Genomic DNA, 16,492 nt, shown 5'->3' with positions numbered 1-16,492 from the left:
AAATTTTGAGATCCTTGAAAACATTGCATATACATTTCATTCATTGCATATACATTTCATTCATTGCATATACATTTCATTCATATACATTGCATAACAGGTTCACATGACGGATTTCTCATCTCCTCGCTGTTTATTTCAGTCAAAAGAGATGGAATCTGAAACAAGCATCAAGAATCTTGAAGCACAGAACGCCCAAGTTCAAGTGGCAATTCTGGAATTGGCAAAGGGGCAACAAGAACTGAAAGCCCTGATGATCAAGAAGAAAAAGAAGCCCAAAGGATCTGTAGGCTTGAGTCACCTGAAAAGGAAGATCAAAATCCCAGTCAAAAAGTTCAAAAAGCCACCGATCCCTGAAATAGTCGGTGATGGTTGTAGCAACCTGTCCTAAAAATTTAGCTTTTAGAGTCGCCACCTATTCTGAAGGGCGAATAGGAAACCCTACGCAGTTAAGAAATCTGGGTAAGTTATTATAATCAGGTTGAGGGAAGGTGTTAGGCACCCTCAACCCTTTCCTATTGGCTTTGAATCTAAGGTAAAGGTTTATGGCTAAAATATTGAGGTTTAATAGCTAAAGAATTGAATAGGGGAAAATTGAGATTTTAGGGAGGGGGACTCGCCTTGGTTATCCAAGTGCCTACGTATCTCCTTAGGGAGAATCAGAGTCAACGTAGTTCGGGCACAGGGTTGTACGCCTTAGAATTAGATTTGAATGGTTTGAAGGCTTTTTGAATGGCCTATCGTAGTTTTTGAAATGCGAAGTTCGAAGGTATTTTGAATTACCTTATCGTAGTTGTGAACATCGCAGTGTTGAAGAGATGAATTTTGTAGTATCGTGGTTTAGTGTGTTTTAGATGTTTGGGCGTACAACCCTGGTTTGATATGGCAATGTTAGATGCGGTGATCAATAGATTTGATCAGTATAGCTAACAAATTAAAGGGCATTGCTGGTTACTCAGATCGATAGATTGATCGTCGCGGGCAGCAAATTAAATGTGTTTTGAATTTCATGTATTTTTTATCTCTCGTCTAAAGCGACTAATAAATTTAGTCGGGTCGAGGAGAGAATTTAAATAAAGGATTAATTCAATATTAATAGATAAATTAAATTGATCAAAAAAATTATTTCTCGTCTGATGCGACTAATAGGTTTAGTCGGTTCGAGGAGAAAATTAAATTAAATTATCGAACGGAAACAGACAATTAAACAATTAAAATTTCACAAAATTAATTAATTAAATGTTATTTTTAATCTTTGTATGGGGGGTGTATTTTATGAAGGTAAGCAGTTTAAAGGTATACAAATAGCAAAGGGCTAAGCCCATTTGACAATAAGGCCCTAAAACTAATTTAGGTTGTGACTAATTAATAAAAATTAAAATAAAGAGAAAAAAAGTTACATGTGTGAAGGCTACCTATTCGCGGCGCTGGTGCTCTCCTTGGGTGAGAGTTTTATTTGACTTTTCAAACCAAGTTCTATTCCAATGGCTAAATGACATGTGTTTATTATAAATAATATTAAAACATAAATCCAAGACTAAAAATGCAAATGATAGTAATTTGAACAAACTAACCCACATTTTTCTTCCTCTTCTCGTGAAATCTACGCCCACCAAATCAAAACAAAAACTAAACAAAAACCCAATCAAGCAACACACAACATGTACAAAGGAAAGATAGTACCATGAATCATGAAGGTGATGATACTGTGGGAAATTGAATCGCAAGATCGCGTTTTGCTGTGATTGATTTCCGGTTGTGCGTGGAGTGGAGAGGTACGTCATGGAGCTTCCGATGGTGGAGGGATTGCCGTCGCGCTGCCGGACGGTTGGTCGGAGGGATTTGCGTGGTTGTGCGGTGGCTGGCGTTGCTATTCTCACAGGGCCGCAATTGGGGATCCTCACGGTGGTTTGCGGTGACGGATGGTGGTGCTTCGTAGATGTTGTTGTTGTCAAGGACTTGCCGCAATATTCTGATCGGTGTGCGGCGCCAGAAGCTCGTCGGACGCGGTGCTGTGGATGACCGCGCGGTGGTGGATCCGAGTGATGCTTTGGGTGGAAATTGGCGGCGGATCTCCTTCCACTTTCTTCTCTTAATCGAAACCTGCAAGCAACACTGAGAGAAAAACCAAACAATATAACACAGCAATGTCAATTCAATTCTTGTTTCTTTTTCTTTGTTTTGATTTCCCAACCTGTAAAACCCCAAAAAAAATATTGTTATTATTCAGAATTTTATGAAGATGAATTTAGGATTGTTGTTATAATGTTGTGAAATGTGAGGATGAAATTTGCAGGTTTTTTTTTTGACAAGGGTGAGGGTGGTATTGATAAATAGAAAGCAGGTGATCGAGTATTGTTGTTTTGCAGTGAGTTTTATGTTTGTGATGGGAGGCTGTAAATGGTGGTGGTAAGGTTTTGTGTAGTTTGAATAGATGGGTGTTGGTGACTAAAATATGAGACCAAGAAAAAATATCCAATATGGTCGAAGGTCTTTACTGTACGTGTAAGAAAGTGTGTGGAAAAATTGGCCTCAGAGAAAAAAAACAAAACAAGTGTGGTGTTTTGTTAGGAAGAATGCCGTACGGTAGAAATTGTGTATATACAAAATAAGGATTAGCAAATCTTTCTGAAAAATGTATCTCCCTCCTCTTAGAAAAGTAGCGGCCTCCTTTTATAGCGTATAAATTAGGGTTTTCTATACCTAATGGACCTATTGTCCAATTAACTTAATAATTATAAAAAGATAAAAAAATAAACCTAATAATAAATCCTAATATTAATAAAAATTAATAGTGTTAAATACTAATAGTTAGTCAAAATGAAATAATAATAATCAAGACAAATGTTAGTAAAACCCCAAAATACTCCCACAATCGATAGAACCCTTGTGATAATTGGGCCCAACGTTTGGGTCCTCAACATCTGTTAATTACGCCCTTGTTTTAACTCAATCTGATTTATAAGAGAGCGAGTTTGACAATAGAAATGTCAAACCCTATGGCTCTTAATTTTGAACCTTGATGGGTTAACGGACGTAGATTTGATCGGGCAAATTTTGGGGTATGACAATGGTGAACAAGGAGACAATCACAGCAACCAAAGTTCTGCCAAACCCTCTCTCTCTTCTAATGAAGAAGATTATCATTCTGGAGACGAACAGGATGATGACAAATACCAGCAGTTGGAAGAACGCATGAAAGCTATGGAGATACAAAAAATACCTGGTTTAGATTTCAATAATCTGGGACTCGTCTCAGATGTTGTTATCCCTCCAAAGTTCAAAGTTCATGTCTTTGCAAAGTATGATGGAGTTTCTTGTCCAAAACTACATCTGAGGTCCTATTTAAGGAAGATACAACCTCATACAGCAGATAACAAATTGTGGATTCACTTCTTCAAGAAAGTCTGTCAGGTACACAACTCGAGTGGTACTACCAACTGGAAAGTACAAAAGTTCATACTTGGGAAGATTTAGCTGCTGCTTTTTACAAACAGTATCAATACAATGCTGATCTTGCACCAACCCATACTCAACTAAGGGGCATGTCCATGGCACCAAAAGAAAGTTTCAAAGGATATGCGCAAAAGTGGAGATATATGGCTGGAAGGGTTCAACCACCTTTATCAGATCGCGAGCTAGTTGACATATTCATGGGCACTTTAACTGGCCCTTTCTATAGTCATTTGCTGGGAAGCTCATCATCAGGTTTTACTGACCTGATATTGACTGGAGAACGTGTCGAAAGCGGCATTCAAAATGGAAAAATTCAAATAGGCTCTTCCTCTGGTACTACAAAAAGGCCCACCAGTGGGAGGAATGAGGTCAATACAATGCAAAGTCTGAAAGGTCGCAAAAATGAGCATCACCAATCTGTAGGGGCAGTTCTGATCTCCGCATCTGCACCTCAAAAAGATCAACAGCCAAAATATACGCGTCGACCAGATGCGCCAAGAAGAAATTTCACCAGAATCAATATGCCAATCTCTCAGGCATTGCAGCATTTGCTAAAAGCAGATCTGATCACATTAAAAGACCCTCCAAAGAATGTCAACACTTCCTCTCCGAGTTATCGCCCCGATGCAACATGTGCGTATCACTCCAACTGTCCAGGACATGACGCAGATCACTGTTGGGCCCTGAAAAATAAAATACAAGACATGATAGATGCTGGGGAAATTGAGTTCGATCCTCCAGAAACGCCAAATGTCATCACTGCACCTATACCAAAGCACGACAAAACTGTTAATGCTATCCTGGACACTGTTTACATCTATGATGTGAAGGAATTGTCAACTCCACTCCTTGAAATCAAAGGGAAGCTAATCCAAGCTGGTTACTTTCCAGGTTGTGACCCTGATTGCTTTTACTGCACATACCTACCCAATGGTTGTGAAAATCTGAGAATGGGAATTCAAAAGTGGATGGATCACCGCATCATTATGTTTGAGAGGCTCCCTTCTATGGACGTTTTATGCGAAGTCTTTGCAAACGGGATGAGAATAGAGGACGTCTCGGTGGTTTCCAACATACCATTAAAAATCCCTACCAAAGCTCCTTTCAAAATTTCTTCTACACCCAAAGTGGCATCGGTAATCATTACCAGTCCAACTCCATTTCCATACTCCTCAGACAAAGTTGTCCCATGGAGTTATGACACTAATGTTTATGTCCATGGAGTTAAACAGGATACCTTGACCAAAGAGGCCCTGAACTTTACTGCTCCAACTGTTGATAACATTGTGGGTACCAGTAAGATTACGAGAAGTGGAAGGATCTTTTCACCTGAAATTTCTCCAAATGCTGCTGCTAATCCAGTCCAGGTCCCAATTCCTAATCAAGATTTCAACGCTCGAGGCAAAGAGCCACAAGTTGAACCAGTTCAAATACCGGTGGAAGTCACTATTGAGGATCCATCAAAGCAAGAAATGGAGGAAATATTGAAAATCATCTGCAAGAGTGATTACAATATTGTCGAACAACTGGGGCACACTGCTTCAAAAATCTCAATGCTGTCTCTGTTAAAGTATTCAGAAGCTCATGCCAAAGCCCTGATGAAGTTCCTGAAAGCTGCACATGTACCACAAGAGATTTCAATCGATCAATTTGAAAATTGTGTTTCCAGTCTAACAGTAAATAATGGCCTCGGTTTCTCTGATGTTGATCTAACCCCTGCTGGAAAGAATCACAATAAAGCCTTACACATCTCCATTGAATGTAATGGCACCACTCTATCTCATGTGCTGGTAGATAACGGTTCTTCTTTGAACGTGTTACCAAAAACAGTACTGGAAAAGCTTGACTTCGAAGGAATTGTGTTACAACCAAGCGATGTTGTGGTAAGAGCCTTCGACGGGTCAACAAGAACAGTGTACGGAAAGATGAATCTCCCAATCAGAGTGGGCTCTCAGATCTTTGATTCTACCTTTTACGTAATGGAAATTCACCCAGCATATTCCTGTTTACTTGGACGCCCTTGGATACATGGGGCAAATGCTGTAACTTCTACCCTGCATCAGAAGTTGAAGTATCCAGTAAAAGGAAAGATTGTCACAGTTTATGGCGAAGAGGAATATGTGGTTAGTCACCTGAGCAATTCCAAGTATGTTGAGTTGGATGACGAATTCATCGAAACTCCCTGCCAATCTTTTGAGGTGGTCTCTCCAGATGTCTCTACTACCAAGCATATTTCGGCTACTCCAACTACAACTATGGCTTCTCTCAAAGATGCCAAAGCTGTGATCAAAAAAGGTGATTCCACAGTATGGGGACAGCTCCCCGATATACCTTACAAATCCGACAAGCTAGGCCTGGGCTATGCTAATGGAAATCAAAAGAACGATCAAAGTCCTTGTCCTGGAGGATTAATGTCACATTTCATCAGCCAAGGAGTAAACGCTATTGAAGACGGTGGAGTGTTCTTGAACCATATCATTCAGCCATATCCAAATGAAGTTCCACCTCTTCCCATGGGAGTTTGGGATACTTTGGGAGAACCAAGCGGCGGGTATAATTTTTAGTATACCGCACCTCAGAGTTCTTTTATTGCTACGGAAGACCTTACCCTAACTGGATGGGGCAATCAATTTGAAAACGACAAAGGTTTCACAAGTCCCATCACTGAGCAATATCAAAATCCACCTAAAGAATTTTGGGATACGCTAGGAGAGCCAAGTGGCAAATATGACTTTATGGTGAAATATTCCGCTCCTCCGAACTCACAAATCTCCATGGAAGACAATGTCCCAACTGGATGGGATGAACATTATGACGATAATTTTACTCCTGAAAACACCAGGGAAACACCAAATAACGAGGGTTACTTTCTGTCACAGTACACCCCTCACCAGAATGCACAAGTCTCTATCCAAAACATCATCCCGACTGGATGGGACGGCCTTATCGAGTATCTCGCTCAGCCAACAGAGGTACCTCAACCTGGATCCTCATATCCAACAGATCATCCTACTTATCCTGAAAGATCACCGACTCATTTCCCCACCAATGAAATCAATGATGTGGAAGATGAAGAAGACAACTGCAACTGGAACAGCTGGATACTCCCTGCTCACCACAATGGATTGAACAACTGGGAAGCTGAGGATGTGATCTCCTTTGACCAGGAGTAAATGCAATTCTCTGTTTTCGTTGTTTATATTGTGCAAAGATAAAAATGGTTCCTGTACTGTCGAACCATGAACTTGAAAGCCGTGTGCCTTGCCCGAAGCACACTGGTCCTTTTATAAGGGTTTATCATATCATGAGCATGTGCATTCAATAAAATCATGGGACGTTTGCATATTAAAAATTTTGTGATCCTTTTTCTTTCTTTGCTTTTCAAATAGCTATGTTTTCTTACACACACCCACATAAATAAATGCAGATTCACATTCACTTTGGATCCAGTCGATAACGATTCTGCTATTGCCCGTCATGACTTTGAAAATCCGATCTACCAAACTGAGGACGAAAGTGAGGAAGATTGTGAGGTACCAAGAGAGCTTGCAAGGCTGCTAGAACAAGAAGAAAAGACTATACAGCCGCATGAAGAACCAATTGAGGTTATCAACTTGGGCAGCGACGAAGAAAAGAAAGAAGTCAAGATAGGGGCTGATCTAGAAGACATTGTCAAGCAAAGACTGATTCAAATGTTGCACGACTACGTTGAAATATTCGCCTGGTCCTACGAAGATATGCCTGGCCTTGACACGGACATTGTGGTTCATCGCCTACCAATCAAAGAAGGTAGCACTCCAGTCAAGCAGAAACTACGAAGGAGTATGCTTGATATGTCAAAAAAGATCAAAGACGAGGTTGAAAAGCAATTCAATGCCGGTTTTCTGAAAGTTGAGAGTTATCCTCCTTGGATAGCTAACATAGTACCGGTGCCCAAAAAAGACGGGAAAGTCAGAATGTGTGTAGACTACAGAGATCTGAACCGGGCAAGCCCCAAAGATGATTTCCCTTTACCTCACATCGATGTACTAGTTGACAATACCGCACAATGCAAGGTATTCTCCTTCATGGATGGATTCTCAGGGTACAATCAAATCAAGATGGCACCCGAAGATATGGAAAAAACAACTTTCACAACACCCTGGGGAACCTTTTGTTACAAAGTAATGCCCTTTGGTTTAAAGAATGCAGGAGCTACATATCAACGTGCAATGGTAGCTTTGTTCCATGATATGATTCATCAGGAGATAGAGGTGTATGTCGATGATATGATTGCAAAGTCCAACACCGAAGAAGAACATCTGGGTCATCTGCACAAGCTGTTTGACAGACTCAAAAAATACAGGTTGCGACTGAATCCGAATAAGTGTACCTTTGGAGTAAGATCCGGCAAACTCTTAGGTTTCATCATCAGCAGCAAAGGTATTGAGGTTGATCATGCCAAGGTCAAAGCCATTCAAGAAATGCCTATACCCCGTATCGAGAAACAAGTCAGAGGATTCTTGGGACGTCTGAATTACATCGCCCGATTTATTGCCCATATGACTACTACTTGTGTGCCGATCTTCAAACTGTTGAAAAAAGATCAAGTAGAAAGGTGGAATGACAAATGCCAGTTAGCCTTTGACAAAACCAAAGAATATCTCCAAAAACCGCCAATATTGTTACCACCAGTGGAAGGAAGACCTCTGATAATGTACCTAACTGTGTTAGAAGATTCAATGGGGTGTGTGCTGGGGCAACATGACGAGTCCGGCCGAAAGGAGCAAGCAATCTACTATCTTAGCAAAAATTTTACCGATTGTGAAACAAGATACTCATTACTCGAAAAAACTTGTTGTGCTTTAGCATGGGCGGCTCGCCGACTAAGACAGTATACGCTAAATCACACCACTTTCCTAATCTCCAAAATGGATCCTATCAAGTACGTGTTCGAAAAACCTGCTCTCTCTAGAAGAATAGCACGATGGCAAATGATCTTAACAGAATATGACATTCAATACACTTCACAAAAAGCAATCAAAGGAAGTGTGGTAGCTGATCATCTGGCTCATCAAGCAGTGGATGATTATCAAGCGTTGAACTTTGACTTCCCAGATGAAGACATTATGCTAGTCACTGACTATGAACAACCAGGACCGGAAGAAGGACCCGAGCCAGGATCCCGATGGACTATGGTTTTTGATGGAGCTTCTAATGCACTTGGCAATGGCATCGGAGCTGTGATCATTTCCCCTGCAGAAATTTATACACCATTCACTGCCAGATTATGTTTCAACTGCACTAACAATATAGCCGAGTACGAAGCATGTATTCTAGGTCTCAAAGCTGCAATTGATTTAAGAATCAAGTTCCTGGAGGTCTACGGAGACTCAGCGCTTGTGATTTATCAAGTCAAAGAGGAATGGGACACGAAGCACCCAAATCTAATTCCTTACAAAGAGTATGTGTTGAGTCTGATTCCTTATTTCAAAGAAATCACTTTTGAACACATCCCGCGCGAAGAAAATCAACTAGCTGATGCCTTAGCTACCATGTCATCCATGTTCAAAGTCAGGTGGGACAACGAGGCGCCAATGATCACCATTTACAGGCAAGACGAACCAGCCTATTGCAATAAGATCGATGCCGAAGGAACGGAAGACAAACCATGGTTCCATGAAATAAGAAGGTATCTCGAAGCTCAGGAGTACCCTGAAGGGGCATCCATTAACGATAGAAAGTTTCTAAGAAGATTTGCTGCCAAATTCTTCCTAAGTAATGGAACCTTATACAAACGCAACCATGACTCGACTTTACTTCGTTGTGTAAACAAGAAGGAAGCAGAACAGATTATGGAAGACATACACGATGGTGCCTTTGGTACTCATTCAAGTGGACATACAATGGCTAAAAAGATCCTAAGAGTAGGTTATTACTGGTCTACCATGGAGACAGACTGCCATCATCATTCCAGAACCTGTCACAAATGCCAGATATATGCCGACAAGGTATATGTACCTCCAGTCCCGTTAAATGTCCTGACGGCTCTGAAGGATATAAAAACACTTAGAAAGGGGGGGTTTGAATAAGTGTAGTCTTAAAAACTTGAAGGATAAAAATAAATTGCACAGTTATTTTTATCCTGGTTCGTTGTTAACTAAACTACTCCAGTCCACCCCCGCGGAGTGATTTACCTCACCTGAGGATTTAATCCACTAATCGCAACAGATTACAATGGTTTTCCACTTAGTCCGCGACTAAGTCTTCTAGAGTATCCTGATCACAACCTGATCACTCCAGGAACAAATGCTTAGACACAAGCTAAGACTTTCTTAGAGTATCCTGACCACCACGTGATCACTCTAATTACAACTGCTTAGACACAAGCTAAGACTTCCTAGAGTATCCTGATCAACACTTGATCACTCTAGTTACTTACAAATTAATGTAATCAATTCTAAGAGTATTACAAATGCTTCTGAAAAGCTATAATCACAACAGTGATATTTCTCTTAACGTTTAAGCTTAATCTCACTAATATATTACAACAGCAATGTAGTGAGCTTTGATGAAGATGAAGTTTCTGAGCTTTGAATTGAACAGCGTTTCAGCAAGTCTTTCAGAATAATTTCGTTCAGAATTGATAACCTTGCTTCTCATCAGAACTTCATATTTATAGGCGTTTGAGAAGATGACCGTTGAGCGCATTTAATGCTTTGCGTGTTCCGTACAGCTTTGCATTTATTGTTTCACGCTTTTGTCAACTACCTCGAGCCTTGTTCACGTTGTGTCTACTGACGTTGCTTTTAATAGCTTCCAACGTTCCTTTTGTCAGTCAGCGTAGCCTGCCACTTGTAATTTCTTCTGATCTGATGTTTGTGAATATAATATTTGAATATCATCAGAGTCAAACAGCTTGGTGCAAAGCATCTTCTTGTCTTCTGACCTTGAAGTGCTTCTGAGCGTGATACCGTGAGAACTTCAGTGCTTCTGCTTCTGACCTCAAGTTCTTCTGATGCTTTCATAGACCCATGTTCTTATTCTGCCTTGACCATCTTCTGATGTCTTGCCAGACCATGTTCTGATGTTGCATGCTGAACCTTCTGAGACAAAGCTTCTGAGCGCTGATTTGTGCATACTCTTTATATATTTCCTAAAAGGGAAATTGCAATGTATTAGAGTACCACATTATCTCACACAAAATTCATATCCTTGTTATCATCAAAACTAAGAATATTGATCAGAACAAATCTTGTTCTAACAATCTCCCCCTTTTTGATGATGACAAAAACATATATAAATGATATGAATTTGCGATCAGAAAGAGCAGACGGCTAAAGACAAATTACACAGCTATAGCATAAGCATGTGAATATGTCTCCCCCTGAGATTAACAATCTCCCCCTGAGATGAATAATCTCCCCCTGAAATAAATACTCGAAGAACTTTAATAATAAAAGACTTCCCTGATTATTTTGTTAGAGACGATCACATAAGCTTCTGCTTTTGATAATTCATAGCTTCTGACTTCTGCTTCCATTGGACAGCTTCAGAACTTGAATTTCTTTAGATCCCTAGAACACTCACAGCTTCTGATTCCTGCTTTCATTTAGGACAGCTTCAGAACTTGAATTTCTTTGATCTTTAGAACATTCACAGCTTCTGATTCCTGCTTCCACTCAGGACAGCTTCAGAACTTGAATTTCTTTGATCTTCAGAACATTCACAGCTTCTGATTCCTGCTTCCATTTAGGACAGCTTCAGAACTTGAGTTTTTGGGATCTTTAGAACATTCACAGCTTCTGATTTCTGCTTCCCTCGGATAGCTTCAGAGCTTTGAATTTCTTCTTACATCACTTCATGCTAGATTGTATCAGAACATTGTTGAATGTACCAGAGCATCATCAGAGCATCTCTACATCCTGAAATGTTACAGAACAAAACTAAACGACAAAAGTCAGCATGAATGAGTTAGAACATAAAATGTGTATCAGAACACAAAATATGTATCAGAGTCATATAAGCCATATAGAATATATCAGATCCAATAGACAATGTATCAGAGCAAATAGACAATGATTTGAATCATATTCTATTATCAGAATTTCTGATCATTCTTCCTTCTTTCTTCTGATTCTGAAGCTTCATAGCACTCAGCTTGCTTCAAGAATCCAAGAGCTATTTCTGATCATTCTTTCTTCTTGCTTCTGATTCTGAAGCTTCATAGCACTCAGCTTGCTTCAAGAATCCAAGAGCTTGATTCATTTTGTTGCTTCTTATGTTGATCTTGAATCTTCGATTCCTGCAACAACACAACTTAGAAACATATGAAGCTTGCAGCTTCTGTTAGTAAATGTGGGGTCTTTTTACTCGGTAACTGATAATATTAATCAGATCATTAATCATATATTTTCTCCCCCTTTTTGTCATAACATCAAAAAGCATAAAAAGATTCAGATGTAAAGCAAGAGACAAAAGGAAAGAAACATAAATAACTTTTCATTGATTTCAACAAGAAGGATTACAAAAGAGGAATGCAGGAAAACAGATGCAACAAGGAAAGAAAACTACAAAGACTTAAAGACTACAACCTTAGCCTAGTCCTAATCTAAAGCAGCATATCATGAATCCCAGCTTGTTCTTGCTCTTGCTTGGTCATCAAATCTTGAAACTCTGCATGCCTGAACAGCCCCCAGAGAAAGAAGTAAATGAATACAAGGGAGGAACTGAGAACAGTTCACCGGGAGAGAGCGTATTCTCAGATGGGCTTTCCCTTAACATAGAAGTTAAGTCCTTATGGAACCTAACTTCATCCAATATCTCAAGAAAGTCTTCTTCCTTTGGACAGATGTTGACAACAGCATCAAAGAAGAGGTCTGACTTGAGAAGAACTTGGAATGCCATCCCGAGATATATTTCTCATCCTGTAACCGATTAACCCTTCCATCCGTTCTATTCAAATAGATCATCCACTTTTGAGACTTAGTTTCTTCAACAGGTTTAGAGTTTTGATGAAGGGAACTGGGCGAAAGATTCATGATGAATGCTAGATCGATGAAGAATGAACTAGGGTTTTCGCAAACGATATTCATAGAAAAGTGAGAGAAAGAAAGCGAGAGCACAAAGATTGATTGAAGAATGCAAAGAAATGGAGAAATAAATAGAGGGAATGTGGGGAAGGAAAACGTTCTAGGGAAGGGAAACGTTTGACGGATATGAAAACGAAAAGGACAATAAAAGAAATGATGAATGGCATTTAATGTTATTTGACGGAGGAGAGATAATAATGACAAAAGATGTGATTTGCACAGTTACCTAAGTAGACGTCCCCTCAATTGCACGCACGCTTGTCCAGAAATAGTGAACACGTGTTTACCATCTGGATAGCCAATTACAGCTGTTTTGCTTTTAAAGAGATTCTGAATCAACTTAGACAATGAAACGTTAGTAATAACTGAATCACAATTCTAATTGATTTCAATCAGAACTTCTTATAAACAAAAAATCCAATTTCATTTCAGAAGATACTCATACATAAGATCTTCTCATCTTCTCATTCTGGACATAAATCCATACTGATATTCTTCATAATGAACTTAAACCTATCTTCAGCAAGGGGTTTTGTAAAGATATCAGCCCATTGATGGTCTGTATCCACAAAGTTTAAAGATATGACACCCTTCTGAACATAGTCCCTTATGAAATGATGTTTAATCTCAATATGTTTAGCTTTTGAATGTAAAATAGGATTCCTAGATAAACATATAGCAGAAGTATTATCACAGAAAATAGGAATGTTACTCTCATATATCTGATAATCTTCCACCTGACTTCTCATCTAGAGCATTTGTGTGCTACAACCAGCAGCAGCAACATATTCTGCTTTTGTTGTTGAGAGGGCAATAGTAGCTTGCTTCTTGCTGTACCATGAGATCAGATGACTTCCAAGAAATTGACAACTTCCAGAAGTGCTCTTTCTTTCTATTCTATCTCCAGCATAGTCAGCATCACAGAATCCTACTAAGTTGTAATCTTTAGATCTTCTGTAAACTAAACCAATATTAGTAGTACCTTTCAGATACCTTAGAATTCTCTTAACCGCTGTTAAATGAGATTCTCTTGGATCTGATTGGAATCGAGCACACAAACAAACACTAAAGAGAATGTCAGGTCTAGAAGCAGTTAGATATAGAAGAGATCCAATCATACCTCTGTACAACTTCTGATCTACCTTCTTACTTACCTCATCCTTACCCAGTACACATGTTGGATGCATAGGAGTTTTGGCTTCTTTGCTTTCAGAAAGATTAAACTTCTTCAGAAGTTCTTTCACATACTTCGTTTGATGAACATAGGTTCCATCGGAAGTTTGGTTGATTTGAATCCCAAGGAAGTACTTGAGTTCTCCCATCATGCTCATTTCAAATTCAGCCTGCATAGACTCAACAAACTCCTTTCCAAGTGTAGCATTAGATGTTCCAAAGATAATATCATCAACATATATTTGACAAATTAAAATATCCTTTTTAAATGTTTTACAAAAGAGAGTAGTGTCCACTTTTCCTCTAGTGAAACCATTTTCTAGAAGGAAAGAACTCAAACGTTCATACCAAGCTCTGGGAGCTTGTTTCAATCCGTATAATGATTTCTTTAATTTAAAAACATGATTTAGAGACATGGAGTCTTCAAAACCAGGAGGTTGATGGACATAAACTTCTTCATCTATGTAACCATTTAAGAAGGCACTCTTGACATCCATCTGATAAAGAGTGATGTTGTGTTGAGTGGCAAAAGAAATTAATAGACGAATAGATTCTAACCTGGCCACTGGTGCAAAGGTTTCTGTATAATCAATCCCTTCTTGCTGACTATAACCTTGAGCAACCAGTCTGGCTTTGTTTCTTACCACTTCACCTTTCTCACTTAGCTTGTTTCTGAAAACCCACTTAGTACCGATGATGTTAAATCCTTTTGGTCTAGGAACCAAGTCCCATACATCATTCCTTGTAAACTGATTTAGTTCTTCTTGCATGGCAATTATCCAGTCTGGATCTTCTAGAGCTTGATCAACAGAAGTTGGCTCGATCAAAGAAACAAGACCTAATTAACATTCTGCATTGTTCTTAAGGAATGCCCTTGTTCTGATGGGATCATCTTTCTTTCCAAGGATCACATCTTCTGAATGAGCTGAAGCAAGTCTAGGTGATCTTCTGATTGTTGGTTCTTCAGAAATCCTAAGATTCTCTAAAGATGCAGCAACTTGATCTTCTGATCCATTGCTTCTGAGACTGCCAGCTTCTGCAGCTTTGCTTCTTGGTTCTACTGCTTCTGATATATCAATATCAAAATCTGCAAAATTCTCAAACTGCTTTGGTTTTTCAAGACCAAGCTTATCATCAAACCTGATATTGATTGATTCTTCTACAGTCAATGTTTCAGTATTATATACTCTGTAGCCTTTAGAGCGTTCAGAATATCCAAGAAGGAAACATTTTGTGCTTTAGAATCAAACTTACCAAGATGATCTTTAGTATTCAGAATAAAACATACACATCCAAAAGGATGGAAATATGAAATGTTGGGCTTTCTGTTCTTCCACAATTCATAAGGAGTCTTATTTAGAATAGGTCTAATAGAGATTCTATTCTGAATATAGCATGCAGTGTTTATTGCTTCTGCCCTGAAATGCTTAGCCATATTGGTTTCATTGATCATGGTTCTGGCCATTTCTTGTAGAGTCCTATTCTTTCGCTCTACAACTCCGTTTTGCTGTGAAGTTCTGGGGCAAGAGAAATCATGGGCAATACCATTTTCTTTGAAGAACTCCTCAAAGAGTCTGTTCTCAAATTCGCCACCATGATCACTTCTGACCTTTATGATTTTACACTCTTTCTCAGATTGAATCTGAGTGCAGAAATCAAAGAACACTGAATGAGACTCATCCTTGTGTTTCAAGAACTTTACCCACGTCCAGCGGCTATAATCATCAACGATGACTAATCCATATTTCTTCCCTCTGACAGATGTTGTTTTGACTGGGCCAAACAGATCAATGTGCAAGAGTTCTAACAGCCTTGAGGTAGAAACAACATTCTTAGACTTGAATGCAGGTTTGGAGAACTTGCCCTTCTGACATGCTTCACAAAGAGCATCTGATTTGAATTTCAGATTTGGGAGTCCTCTGACCAGATTTAGTTTGTTAATCTGAGAAATCTTTCTCAAACTAGCATGACCTAATCTTCTGTGCCAGACCCATTGCTCTTCAGAAACAGACATAAGACAAGTCACCTTCTGCTTCTCAAGATCAGAAAGATCAATCTTATAAATGTTGTTCTTCCTCTTGCCTGTAAATAGGATTGAGCCATCCTTCTGACTTACAACCTTGCAAGACTTTTGATTGAAGATTATATCATAACCATTGTCACTTAATTGACTTATGGACAATAAGTTATGCGTTAATCCTTCTACAAGAAGTACATTAGTTATGGAAGGAGAGTTACCAAGACTTATGGTTCCAGAGCCAATGATTTTGCCCTTCTGATCTCCTCCAAACTTGACTTCTCCACCTGGTTTAAGCATCAGGTCTTGGAATGTAGACCTTCTTCCCGTCATGTGTCGCGAGCACCCAGAGTCCAGGTACCATGACATTTTTCTTTTTGTCCTCTTTTCCGCCAAGGATATCTGCAATAGGAATAATCTTTTCTTTAGGTAACCACAATTTCTTGGGTCCTTTCTTGTTAGTTCTCCTCAAGTTCTGATTGAACTTGGGTTTAGCAAAATATTTAACAGGAGGAATAGTATGATACTTCTTGTTCTGAGTTCCATGATATTTCTTATGTTGTGTCACATGCTTCTTGGTGTGTGTTATGTGAAAACTTTGTGCATGTGATGTGTGCTTAATATCATGGGAGTGGCCAAATTTAAATTGGTTATACAGAGGATTGTATGATATTTTCATATCATCCACAGATTCAAGCTTGTATGGGATTTCACCCTCATAACCAATGCCAACTCTCTTGTTCCCAGACACAGCATATATCATAGAAGCTAGCTG

The sequence above is a fragment of the Vicia villosa genome, unplaced genomic scaffold (genome assembly GCF_029867415.1).
Source record: "Vicia villosa cultivar HV-30 ecotype Madison, WI unplaced genomic scaffold, Vvil1.0 ctg.001316F_1_1, whole genome shotgun sequence".
NCBI classification, from domain to species: Eukaryota; Viridiplantae; Streptophyta; class Magnoliopsida; order Fabales; family Fabaceae; genus Vicia; species Vicia villosa.
The sequence above is the reverse complement of the archived record's forward strand: the minus strand, read 5'-3'. Positions refer to the sequence as shown.